Source organism: Salmo salar, chromosome ssa11, assembly GCF_905237065.1.
Source record: "Salmo salar chromosome ssa11, Ssal_v3.1, whole genome shotgun sequence".
Lineage (NCBI taxonomy): Eukaryota > Metazoa > Chordata > Actinopteri > Salmoniformes > Salmonidae > Salmo > Salmo salar.
Window position 1 is genome coordinate 89,498,594 of NC_059452.1, and position 14,705 is coordinate 89,513,298.

The following is a 14,705-nucleotide window of genomic DNA, read 5'->3' on the forward strand; positions in this document are numbered from 1 at the left end:
TCTCCAGACCAGGAGGAGCCTGCTCATCTGTGACAGCCTCTCACTTCCTGTTATAGCAGCCTCGCATCACTCAATGTATTGACCATGCATGATGTGCTTCACTTGTCTGCAGTGGGACTAGTAGGGAATCGATTCCAAATATTGTTGTTGTTTGCTGCTACAGGATGAGTGTCACAGGACAGAAATAGAATGAGTGACAATAAAAAAATATAAATATTGCACACTGCCATAATGTGGAGTGCATTTCACATTTTGTTGCTGATCATGCCAACAAGAAGCCTTGAATGACTCTTTCCAGAGGAGAAATAGTCTATGGCTACTGGCTGGTGCTGTCATATGTCCTGTACATCTTCAGGGTTAGAAACTTCTTTACATTACATCAGTCCAAGTCAAATAGCCACTCCAATTCCAGGGCATGCAAGAGACAGTATACTATCCAGCCGCCCACGTGAAGGCATACATCCCATCCCATCCCTCTCACAGATACACAAATATAAATAAACGGTCTTATCACGCACATATTCATTCTGGTCTCACATCAAACAATGATTTTGATTTCAACTGAAGACCTCTTGTCACAGTGGCCTACAGTGTATGTTCTAACCTACTTCTGGGCCATTTTTTTGTTGTTTTTGGGGGTGATGGGAGTCCTAATTCAAAGTGACACCTAGTGTTCGTGACACAGGAAGTGCAGTTACTGTGGCACGCTTGGGGCACCGTGGTTGCCTTGCAGAGTTCACAATAGGCTCCTCTACTTCGCTCTATTATTTGGGACAAGTTGATCTGTGTAAGAAGGTTGAATGGCCCTTCCGCTTCAGTTGTTTAAAAATGTTTGCATGGTGTTGTTTAGTCACAATCACAGTAATGGCCTCTGCAATTATAAATGTGATTTCTCCTTCATGATGAAGTGGGTTGCCTGGGCTGTGACAGGGCATTTCTTAAACACAAGTGGGGGAGAGAGTTACTGAAGTTAGGATTTGCCCACTTTATGAATCACAAAAGTGTTAACTTGAATTCTTGTAGAGCTTACTGTTGACGCTGTCCTCACAGAGAGAGTGAGGTCAACATGTTGATTGAGCTGCTATTTATATTTTTACTGCCAGCAGAGAATAAATAGACACACACACACACACACACACACACACACACACACACACACACACACACACACACACACACACACACACACACACACACACACACACACACACACATAAGACACACACACACCAACCAAGGTTTCAGATGTTGGACTTTAATGTGGTCCTTGATTCATCATGGTACCTGGGAGGCACATTTGGATCCTTTTCAGCAAGGTAAACCAACCAACTGGGAGTCCCTCTATGCTTGGTAGTGACAGCGTGACAAAAACGCCTTTTCTTTCATGCATGGAGCCACTTAAGTGAAATGTTTAAAGGCTCAGTGCAGTCAAAAATGTGATTGTCCTGTGTTTTTTGTATATTTTCACACTATGTTGAAATAATAATGTGAAACTGTAATAATTATGATAATGTCCATTTAGTGTAAGAGCTGTTTGAAAACATCGCCTGAAATTGGTACCTGTTTTTGTGGGATGGAGTTTTGGCCTGCCTGGTGTTAAATTAGTTAATAGACCAATAAGAAAGAGAGTTCCAAACCTCTGCCAATAACAGCTAGTTTTCCCCTCCCCACTCCAACCACTCCCAGACAGTCCTAGCAAAATTCTTGCTTGAGAAATTGCTCTTTGCTAAGAAGCTACAGTATTTTTGTTTCTTTTTGACCATTTTAATTGAAAACAATCACTTTAAGGTACAGTGGGGGGAAAAAAGTATTTGATCCCCTGCTGATTTTGTACGTTAGTCCACTTACAAACAAATTATCCGTCTCTAATTTTAATAGTAGGTTTATATGAACAGTGAGAGACAGAATAACAACAACAAAAAGTACTAAGTCATGTTTTGCAGAGGGGTCAAATATTTATTTCCCTCATTAAAATGCAAATCATTTAATAACATTTTTGACATGCGTTTTTCTGGATTTTTTTGTTGTTATTCTGTCTCTCACTGTTCAAATAAACCTAACATTAAAATTATAGACTGATCATTTTTTTGTCAGTGGGCAAACATACAAAATCAGCAGGGGATCAAATACTTTTTTCCCCACTGTACTTAATTGTTACCTAGAAATTATTTGATATTGAGATTAAAAAACAGCTGCTTTGGACCTTTAACATGACATGGAAAATTCACATATTTCAAAAAGGAGACTTATGACACCACGGCCCAAGGGTAGATAGAATGCATTCATTTCAGCTTAGCTCAACACAGCTCACTGCAACAAAAGGCAACTGTCTGCAGCCCAACTGAACTCACAAGAGCCTGTCTGGGCACCAGTGTTATCTTCCGTCCAGACGACCACAAGTGAACCAAGCAGCCACATTTCAACTCATCTGACTGAACACACATAGGCACCTTTCCTGCATTTCTGGCCCAAACACAATTCACTAAACTGGGGAAGTTTGTCAAGCAGAAAGGGTTGCCTGGAGGAGCGTGGGCCAGGGTTCAGGGCTGGGACTAGAGAGACATGCTCCTGAACAAAAACAAGAGGAAGTGTCACGGCTCACTCATTCTCTCACTGTCGTATTCTATCAGGGGAGCTGCTGCTGGTGTAGCTGAAGGGTTCACCTGTTCATCTTCTCTCGCATATCTCATTTTATATACACTACATGACCAAAAGTATGTGGACAACTACTCGTCGAAAATCTCATTCCAAAATCATGGGCATTAATATGGAGTTGGTCCTCCCTTTGCTGCTATGACAGACTCCACTCTTTGGGAAGAACAGTGCTGTGGGGACTTGCCTCCATTCAGCCACATGAGCATTAGTGAGGTCGGGCACTGATGTTGGGCGATTAGGCCTGGCTTGCAGTCGGCATTCCAATTAATCCCAAAGGTGTTTGATGGGGTTGAGGTCAGGGCTCTGTGGAGGCCACTCCTGTTCTTCCACACCAATCTTGACAAATCATTTCTGAAAGGACCTCGCTTTGTGCATTGGGACATTGTCATGCTGAAACAGGAAAGGGCCTTCCCCAAACTGTTGCCACAAAGTTGAAAGCACAGAATCGTCTAGAATGTCATTGTATGCTGTAGCGTTAAGATTTCCCTTCACTGGAACTAAAGGGCCTAGCCCGAACCCTGAAAAACAGCCCCAGACCATTATTCCTCCTCCACCAAACTTTATAGTTGGCACTATGCATTAGGGCAAGTAGCGTTCTCCTGGCATCCGCCAAACCCAGATTCGTCCTTCGGACTGCCAGATGGTAAAGCGTGATTCATCACTCCAGAGAACGCATTTCCACTGCTCCAGAGTCCAACGGCAGTGAGTTTTACACCGCTCCAGCCGACGTTTGGCATTGACCATGATTATCTTAGGCTTGTGTGCGGCCGCTCGGCCATGGAAACCCATTTCATGAAGCTCCCGACGAACAGTTCTTGTGCTGATGTTGATTCTAGAGGCAGTTTGGAACTCGGTTCTGAGTGTTGCAACCGAGGACAGACGATTTTTACGCATTACGTGCTTCAGCACTCAATGGTCCCATTCAGTGAGCTTGTGTGGCCTACCACTTCGCGGCTAAGCCGTTGTTGCTCCTAGACGTTTCCACTTCACAATAACGGCACTTACATTTGACCGGGGTAGCAAAAATTTTACGAACTGACTTGTTGGAAAGGTGACATCCTATGATGGTTTACATTTACATTTACGTCATTTAGCAGACGCTCTTATCCAGAGCGACTTACAGTAGTGAATGCATACATTTCATAAAAATTTTCTGTGCTGGCCCCCCGTGGGTGCCACGTTGAAAGTCACTGAGCTCTTCAGTAAGGTCATTCTACTGCCAATGTTTGTCTATGGAGATTGCATGGCTGTGTGCTCAATTTTATACACCTGTCAGCAACGGGTGTGGCTGAAATAGCCTCCACATACTTTTGTATATATAGTGTACTTCCATCTAGAAATTGGAAGTCATGAAATGGTTTACTGGAACTCTGCGGTTCTGTGATCAATGTACCTCTCCAACCCCAAGGCTATGAATGATGGACAATAAAACTAGCATAGAGGAAAAGAGTAGATTGGCTCAGTATACAGTGCCTTCGCAAATTATTCAGACCCCTTGATTTTTTCCACATTTTGTTAGGTCACAGCCCTATTCTAAAATGTATTAAATAGTTGTTTTCCCCTCATCAATCTACACCACATAAACATTTAAAATACCACATAATGACAAAGAAAAAGCAGGTTTAGACAATTTTACAAATGTATTAAAAATAAACTGAAATATCACATTTACATAAGTATTCATACCCTTTACTCAGTACTTTGTTGACGCACCTTTGGCAGCGATTACAGCCTCAAGTTTTCTTGGGAATGATGCTACAAGCTTGGCACACCTGTATTTGGGGAGTTTCTCCCATTCTTCTCTGCAGATCCTCTCAAGCTCTGTCAGGTTGGATGGGGAGCGTTGCCGCACAGCTATTTTCAGGTCTTTCCAGAGATGTTCGATCGGGCTCTGGCTGGGCCACTCAAGGACATTCAGAGACTTGTCCCGAAGCCACTCCTGCATTGTCTTGGCTGTGTGCTTAGGGTCATTGTGCTGTTGAAATGTAAACCTTTGCCCCAGTTTGAGGTCCTGAGCGCTCTGGTTTTCATCAAGGATCTCTCTGTACTTTGCTCCATTCATCTTTGCCTTGATCCTGACTAGTCTCCCAGTCCCTGCCACTGAAAAACATCCCCACAGCATGATGCTGCCACCACCATGCTTCACCATAGGGATGGTGCCAGGTTTCCTCCAGACGTGACCCTTGGCATTCAGGTCAAAGAGTTCAATCTTGGTTTCATCAGACCAGAGAATCTGTTTCTCATGGTCCGAGAGTCTTTAGGTGTCTTTGGGCAAACTCTAAATGGGCTGTCATGTGCCTTTTTCTGAGGAGTGGCTTCCGTCTGGCCACTCTACCATAAAGGCTTAACTGGTGGAGTGCTGCAGAGATGGTTGTCCTTCTGGAAGGTTCTCCCATCTCCACAGAGGAACTCTAGAGCTCTATCAGAGTGACCATCAGGTTCTTGGTCACCTCCCTTACCAAGGCCCTTATCCCACGATTGCTCAGTTTGGCTGAGCGGCCAGCTCTAGGAAGAGTCTTGGTGGTTCCAAACTTCTTTCATTTAAGAATGATGGAGGCCACTGTGTTCTTGGGGACTTTCTATGCTGCAGACATTTTTTGGTACCCTTCCCCAGATCTGTGCCTCGACACAATCCTGTCTCAGAGCTCTATGGATAATTCCTTCAACCACATGGTTTTTGCTCTGACATGCACTGTCAACTGTGGGACCTTATATAGACAGATGTATGCCTTTCCAAATCATGTCCAATCAATTGAATTTACCACAGGTGGACTCCAATCAATTTGTAGAAACAAAGGATGATCAATGGAAACAGGATGCACCTGAGCTCAATTTCGAGTCTCATAGCAAAGGTTCTGAATACTTATGTTAATAAGGTATTTATGTATTTTATTTGTAATACATTTGCAAATATTTCTAAAAACCGGTTTTCGCTTTGTCATTATGGGGTATTGTGTGTAGATTGCTGAGGATTTTTTAAAATTTAATCAATTTTAGAATAAGGCTGGAACGTAACAAATGTTTTGAAAAAGTCAAGGGGTCTGAATACTTTCCAAAGGCACTGTATGCCCATATAAAGCCTTTTTGAAGGCTATTTGTAAGTCACAACAAGGAAACGAAACATAGATAATCAATGTAATAGGGTTGGAATAAACCCCTGTGAGGAATCAATGGGTCTCATAAGAAACCAGTGGTCTGACGATCTCTGGGAGTGAGTTCCCTGTCACCGTGGTTCAGGCCTGGGAAATGCAATCACATTTTAGTATTCACTTCGACTCCTCACCTATACAACCACCACGGGTGGATGTAACTGCCACATTCATCTTTTTTTATTTTCATGCGTGCTGTGATTTACGACATCACAGGTTGTTATTAAATGTAAATAAGTAAATTAAAAAAGGGGGGGAGCCGACACGGCTGCTGATTGCCCACGGTATGCAACAAACTGCTTCAGATCTTAACTAAGAGCGGAGAACCATTCTTGTAATGGAAATAATACATCTCAGACAAAATCTAAGACGTAAATACTCTTAGACCTTATAGAGTGGGATTGGGAACCAGGAAAAAGATGAAGGTCCTCGTGGTAGAGGTGATGATAGAAACACTAAGACAGATTCTTAGAGAGCTCTTCAGGCCATGAGCTGGAACTATAAATATCAGGAACCAAACAATGACAAAAGAACATGGGTTAACAGTAGTATTTTATCTATGTTTCCAAATGATTTTGTTGTTCAAGAGCATAAATGTTCCTGTTATATTGAGCCATTTGTAGAATGTTTATTTTAGGCAAGTGTAAAGCATGCAGAGTTATGTTAGTGAGTTACGTCCTTCAATATAATTATACTCCGATGCGTTCAGCCTATAACAAAATCTCTTGCATAGTTTGTTTTGTTTCAGTATGTTGCATTGAAAGTGGCTCATATTGTGTTGATTCTATCACAATTGCCACAGTAAAGGGGAATGTTGATGGTGTTAACAGGGAAAACTCGAGAACTGTGGTCATCAAACTTTTCTGAGGCAAGATCACTTTCTGAATCAAAATGGAAATCGAGATCTACCGCCCCCAATTTTTTATTTACGTGACTTAATGTAAGACTATGCAACATTAACCAATTAAAAACAGTACTGTAGCAACGGGGTTTGTGCAGTAAGCTATAGGCATAATACATTATCACAGCATATTAGCTTTGCTTGAATTGCCCTGCTAATGCATTGTTGTTGGGGACATCTTTTTTTAAATTATATTTCAACATTTCAGGTAGGCTATATGATCACACCGGTAAAATATCTGTTGTTGTATTACTTGAGGCACAGCTGAGTGAGTATACATTTAAATAATTCGCTTTTTATTTTACTGGGCTGATGGTGCCTGCATCTGATGGTCAGTCTCAGCGGACTCTCATCATCCCTCCGCTGTCCCTTTCCTCTACTGACGAAGACCAAAAAGGGACATCGTCTTTCAGCTGATGGAAAAACTCGAGTCGCACCGCATTATTTCTGCCTCATACCCAAATTCATGTTGTTACTCCTATGAACAGAGAAAGTGAAATATTCCTCAATATTAAAAAAAGACCCAAACCACTAATAATAACAACACAAGCCTATAGATACACTTTACTCATTCATTACTACTGCAGTGCTTGTTGTAGCGCTGAGCGGAAATAGGAAGAAATTGCATTTTATGGCTTATAAAAGTGCTGAATACAAAGTGTTGACAGTGCTGAGTAAGAACAAAAACATGAACTCAGTCATAAAAACATCAGCTCTTTGCTGTATTCGTTGACAGTCTCTAGTCAAGGTTTTAAATGTTTTGAAATGTCACAGTATCAACTTTGCTGTAGCTACTGTGCACGTGCTCAGTTTACAGGGAACATTGGTTTAAGCCCCTTCAGTTGAAACTCGTGCCCCTCAGTTTTTGTTTTATATCCCTATATAAAAACAGCAAAAAAGTTCAAATTGAGTGACAGGTTGGTGGAAAATCTGTATCTTCGCTGTGTTATGTTAGCACAATGGACAGAGCATGGTACAGTGTGTGTATGGGGGCTATGGAAAGCCACTGGGGCACAGGGTTTACGTTAGCCGGTAATTGCTGACTTTTGGCATATAAAATAAATGAAAAGCCGATAAATAAAACTGTAGCCGGACAAATTGTCCAGAGCAGCTCTGCTGCTTAGGAGCGTAAGCAGAGAGGAGCCTTGCCCTGGCTACTGTTGATTGCGTAGATGGAGGGCTTTGTGGAGATTGGCGTGAAATCTGTTACTTCAAAAGCACTCAATGATCTCTCTTTAGGAGCAGTGTGTGTGTGTGTGTGTGCGTGCAGAGGACAGCGTCTGATCGGCCCCTGTCTATTTCAGAGATAGTCATTAAGCACTGTCACTATCTGGTGCGTGACTGTTCATCTGAAGCCAGAAATGCACCTGTGTGCCAGCCTCCCGATACTCCCTGTTGTAGCCCTAGACCTGTTGTGTCCCATCATGGGCTGGCCTTCCACCGCAGCTCCCATTCCCTACCCTGCCCTCCCTACACTCTCTGATTCATAGAGCCTGGCAGATCACACTCTATTCCTCTCTTCACACAATAAAAAGTGCCCGTAATAAACACAGAAATTATGGGAAGGGATCTGCTATGATGGCAGTGGAGCGTCACTTTCTCTATATCTTCACATCCTCCACAACCAGAGGTGCTTAATAATAAGAGTGCCACTAGTCCATAGGACTAATCAGATGATTGAGTCTGATTTTGTCGTTTTTATTCTCGTGGGTAAAGCTAATGTTTGAGAGTACACGCAACCTACATGTGCTAAACATACAGGATCTAGTAAGAAAAAGTTTTTAAATGTGTTAAGTCATGTGATGAAAATTCAGTCCTACATTCCTGCATGTCATGCAAGCAGTAGAAAAGTCCCCTTGATGTGTAAACAGTAAGTAGGCTTGCACTGTCCCCTTGTGGAAATACCATTGTCATACCATTGTTTGAAATCGAGGACCACTATTCTCTGATGAAGTTCATCATCATCATCATTATTATCATCAACACCATCAACATAATTTCCATTGTAGGGACCATAGTAGTCTAAAAACAAGACACCTTTTTGCAAATTAAATGTTTATTTTGTGTTCCCTCGCTCTTTTAAAAGTTACAAGGTTACACTCTCCTCCACTTCTCCCTCCTGTCCCTTGTCAACTCCAAAACTAAGACTTGATGAGGAATCTACCTGCATGTGTTTTGCACTGCCGGATTTCCACAAGATGAAGCTTCAGTAATAGTGGTGAATGCTTGGTTTTGAATGATCCATTTCATATGGACATTTCTATTTGTTGTATTGTAGTATATTTACAGGTGTTTTTCCTCTAGTTTCTAGGGCTTTTTTTAAACAATTGGAAGTGCTTAGGGAGAAAGGCCACTTTTTCCAAACAAATGGGCTATGACAGTGTGTTTATTTCCATCCACAGATGATGCGTGTTATTGGTTCAGCGTTATCTTGACCTTTCCATCAAACCACTGTCATATGCTTGAGTCCTTGGGGGATGGAAAGATATGCTGTCTACTGTAAACGGGATGATGTCATGACCACTGGTCTCACACAAGGATTTGATAGTTATAACAGATTGAGAGAAAAGAAAAAGAAAAGATAAACCTTTGAAAACTGTATTCATCAGTCAAAACAATCTGTGGATATGCCCTAGAGGAAGACACGTAACCCTAACTGCTCAAGGGTCGCTGTTGATAATGGCAGATCCTGGCCGTGACCCCACTCTCCAAGGGTATCTTAGGGACAGATTTCCAATTCACGGGTGTATAATACACACTTGTGTGAAATAGGACAAATATAAGTACCCACTAAATTATTCTTAAAAAATATCCAATCTGAAAAGCATTCAACCCTCACCAACTGGGGTTAATAAAGTTGAAATGATTGCTTGTAACAGGCCCACTGAAAGAAATACAAATAGATGTTCCCCTCTGGATTAAATTGCAATAACAGTAATTTAATAAATCTACCACAAATTAGTCTGATTAACTTTTTTTTTTTTTTTAATGCATCATTTGTGGCAATGGTAGCGTATGACACCTGAAATAGCATTCCCTCTGTGACATGTTAAAAAGTCATCTGAAAAGGTTTAACGGAGGATGACTTTAGTCATGTATCTATTCTGAACAATACAGTATATTACAGTTCTATATAATCTTGGACGGGCTGAGGCAGAAGTCACCATGAATTACAGCAGTTCCAGGTCAGCAGTTTATAATAATCAACTTGTCACCCAACCTCCGTTTCCCAAGAATCCTGGGTTTCCTTCCCTCCATCTCTATACTGGAGTCTCGGCTGCACAGTGAACGATGCAGGCAATGCCATCCCACATTACACATTAGCAATGCTATGACATGCAGAGAACCACCATCCACAGAGAATCACTGATGAGAGCAACTGTGTGTTGGGATGGTGATGAAAATGTGATTACACATGGCCAAATGAGAATACAACACATAATATTCACTTCAGTTATCTGGCCAGTCCAGCCTCAGTACCTTTTAAGCATGCATTTGTTTGGCATTTCTGAGATACAATTTTTCTGCATCTCTGGAGAACAATGCCTCGACATAGAGGAATAACATAGAACATTTGAGAATGATTGAGGCTGTAACGAGGATGATTGTTATTGTGATAGTGATTAGGATGACAGTCAAAGCATTTAGATTGGCAGATTTCAAGTCAGCTCTAGAGGCATTACATCTAATTTATAGGCCTTAATACTGTCTACACCATCTGCCATGCATGACACCTTGTGCTTGTCACTGATTTTTGGTTGGTATTACTGCTAACAGTTCCTCTCACAATCCAACTCTTTCACCTCACTAAAGGCTATTTCAACATCGTGAGGTATCATTGAATAAGACAATAATGAAGATATGTCTCTCAGGAAATTGCTTTCTCTCTGCTCGATGTGAATGCAGCAGCACCATGACAGACAGAATACTGAACCACTCCAGCAGATAGGCAGAGCTGTTCCTATAGCAACTCTCAGAGATGGTCAGATGATCTTTTTCAAAGCACCAAAAAAAGAAAATCATTTCTATTGTACACACAAAACCAGGCCTCTAAAGATGTTGGATTTTTTTAACCAATCAACGTCAAAAAGAGCCGTTGGTAGTTTGCAGAACTATTCCTGTACTAAAAATAAAATGTATGTAGATGTTTGAAATATGACTCTTAAGCCAGTCATATTTAAATGACTGCTCACCCAATTTGAGATGCATACATCTGCATGTGAATGTGGTGTAGCCTAGATTTGGAACTGGTATGGCTTCATTCAACTGACAAATACTGTAGACAGTGAGTCATCAAGAAAAAAAAAGTGAGAAGGGGGGGGGGGGGGTTTAATCCCTCAAACAGAACCCATACAAGCATGACAAGGCACACGATGACTAAGCAACTGACTACTAAATAAGCTAAAATTATTACACCAAAACACAGACATAAAATTACATATAGACATCATTTAGCTAACAATGCTGTATTAAGCAAACAGATATCCTAACTCCTCCACCACCCCTCCTTCATATGAAATAGTTCATTACAAATCGCCCCTCCTAATGCCATTCTATCAGAATGAGAACCAACATATTTTGAGGTTTTCCGACCAAAAGCCTCACATAGAACTCAAACTCTGCAGGAGCTGAGCGGGTTAATGTTTTGGAATAGAAATACAGTGCATTCGGAAAGAATTCCTACTCCTTGACTTTTTACACATTTTGTTACATTACAGCCTTATTCTAAAATGTTGGAAATCGTTTTTTTTTCCTTCATCAATCTACACACAATAACCCATAATGACAAAGCAAAAAACTGTTTAGACATTAGCAAATAAAAACCTGAAATTTGATATGTACTTTTTTGGTTACTACATGTGTTATTTCATAGTTTTGATGATGTCTTCACTATTATTCTACCAAGTCCAAAAAAGTCAAAATAAAAAAAAACCCTGGAATGAGAAGGTATGTCCAAACTTTTGACCGGTACTCTAAGTATTCAGACCCTTCACTCAGTACTTTGTTGAAGCACCTTCTGCAGCGACTACAGCCTAGTCTTCTTGGGTATGACACTACAAGCTTGGCACATCTGTATTTGGGGAGTTCATCCCATTCTTCTCTGCAGATCCTCTCAAGCTCTGTCAAGTTGGATGGGGGCGTCGCTGCACAGCTATTTTCAGGTCAGTCCAGAGTTGTTCAATCGGGTTCAAGTCCGGGATTTGGCTGGGCCACTCAAAGACATTCAGAGACTTGTCCAAAGCCACTCCTGCGTTGTCTTGGCTGTGTACTTAGGGTCATTGACCTGTTGGAAGGTGAACCTTTGCCCCAGTTTGTGGTCCTGAGCGCTCTGGAGCAAGTTTTCATCAAGGATCAGTTAACAAATTCTTATTTTACAATGATGGCCTACCCCGGCCAACCCCTCACCTAACCCGGAAGTCGCTGGGCCAATTGTGCACCGCCATACTTTGCCCTGTTCATCTTTCCCTCGCTTCTGACTAGTCTCCCAGTCCCCTGCCGCTGAAAAACATCCCCACAACATGATGCTGCCACCAACATGCTTCACCATAGGGATGGTACCAGGTTTCCTCCAGACATGACGCTTGGCATTCAGGACAAAGAGTTCAATCTTGGTTTCATCAGACCAGAGAATCTTGTTTCTCAGGGTCTGAGATCCTTTAGGTGCCTTTAGGCAAACTCCAAGCAGGCTGTCATGTGCTTTCACTGAGGAGTGGCTTCCATCTGGCCACTCTACCATAAAGGCCTGATTGTGGAGTGTTGCAGTGATGGTTGTCCTTCTGGAAGATTCTCCCATCACCACAGAGGAACTCTAGAACTCTGTCAGAACGACCATTGGGATTTTGGTCACCTCCCTGACGAAGGCCCTTCTCCCCCGATTGCGCAGTTTGGCAGGGAGGCCAGCTCTAGGAAGAGCCGTGGTGGTGGCAAACTTTTTCCATTGAAGAATGATGGAGGCCACTGTGTTCTTGGGGACCTTCAATGCTGCAGACATTTTATGTTATTCCCCAGATCTATGCCTCGACACAACCACGTCTCGGAGCTCTACGGTCTATTCCTTCGACCTCATAGCTTGGTTTTTGCACTGTCTATAGACAGGTGTGTGCCTTTCCAAATCATGTTCAATCAATTGAAATTTACCACAGGTGGACTCCAAGTTATAGAAACATAAAGGATGATCAACGGAAACAGGATGCACCTGAGCTCAATTTCAAGTCTCATAGTAAAGGGTCTGAATACTTATTTACATAAGGTATGTTTTTATTTGTAATAAATTTGCTAACATTTCTGAAAACCTGTTTTCACTTTGTCATTATAGGATATATATATATATATACACACTGCTCAAAAAATAAAGGGAACACTTAAACAAACACAATATAACTCCAAGTCAATCACACTTCTGTGAAATCAAACTGTCCACTTAGGAAGCAACACTGATTGACAATAAATTTCACATGCTGTTGTGCAAATGGAATAGACAACAGGTGAAAATTATAGGCAATTAGCAAGACACCCCCAATAAAGGAGTGGTTCTGCAGGTGGGGACCACAGACCACTTCTCAGTTCCTATGCTTCCTGGCTGATGTTTTGGTCACTTTTGAATGCTGGTGGTGCTTTCACTCTAGTGGTAGCATGAGACGGAGTCTACAACCCACACAAGTGGCTCAGGTAGTGCAGCTCATCCAGGATGGCACATCAATGCGAGCTGTGGCAAAACGGTTTGCTGTGTCTGTCAGCGTAGTGTCCAGGGCATGGAGGCGCTACCAGGAGACAGGCCAGTACATCAGGAGACGTGGAGGAGGCCGTAGGAGGGCAACAACCCAGCAGCAGGACCGCTACCTCCGCCTTTGTGCAAGGAGGAGCAGGAGAAGCACTGCCAGAGTCCTGCAAAATGACCTCCAGCAGGCCACAAATGTGCATGTGTCTGCTCAAACGGTCAGAAACAGACTCCATGAGGGTGGTATGAGGGCCCGACGTCCACAGGTGGGGGTTGTGCTTACAGCCCAACACCGTGCAGGACGTTTGGTATTTGCCAGAGAACACCAAGATTGGCAAATTCGCCACTGGCGCCCTGTGCTCTTCACAGATGAAAGCAGGTTCACACTGAGCATGTGACAGACGTGACAGAGTCTGGAGACGCCGTGATGAACGTTCTGCTGCCTGCAACATCCTCCAGCATGACCGGTTTGGCGGTGGGTCAGTCATGGTGTGGGGTGGCATTTCTTTGGGGGGGCCGCACAGCCCTCCATGTGCTCGCCAGAGGTAGCCTGACTGCCATTAGGTACCGAGATGAGATCCTCAGACCCCTTGTGAGACCATATGCTGGTGCAGTTGGCCCTGGGTTCCTCCTAATGCAAGACAATGCTAGACCTCATGTGGCTGGAGTGTGTCAGCAGTTCCTGCAAGAGGAAGGCATTGATGCTATGGACTGGCCCGCCCGTTCCCCAGACCTGAATCCAATTGAGCACATCTGGGACATCATGTCTCGCTCCATCCACCAACGCCACGTTGCACCACAGACTGTCCAGGAGTTGGCGGATGCTTTAGTCCAGGTCTGGGAGGAGATCCCTCAGGAGACCATCCGCCACCTCATCAGGAGCATGCCCAGGCGTTGTAGGGAGGTCATACAGGCACGTGGAGACCACACACACACTACTGAGCCTCATTTTGACTTGTTTTAAGGACATTACATCAAAGTTGGATCAGCTTGTAGTGTGGTTTTCCACTTTAATTTTGAGTGCGACTCCAAATCCAGACCTCCATGTGTTGATAAATTGGATTTCCATTTATTATTTTTGTGTGATTTTGTTGTCAGCACATTCAACTATGTAAAGAAAAAAGTATTTAATAAGATTATTTCTTTCATTCAGATCTAGGATGTGTTGTTTAAGTGTTCCCTTTATTTTTTGAGCAGTATATATGAAAAATATTTATTTAATACATTTTAGAATAAGGTTGTAACATAACAAAATGTGGAAAAAGTAAAGTGGTCAGAATAC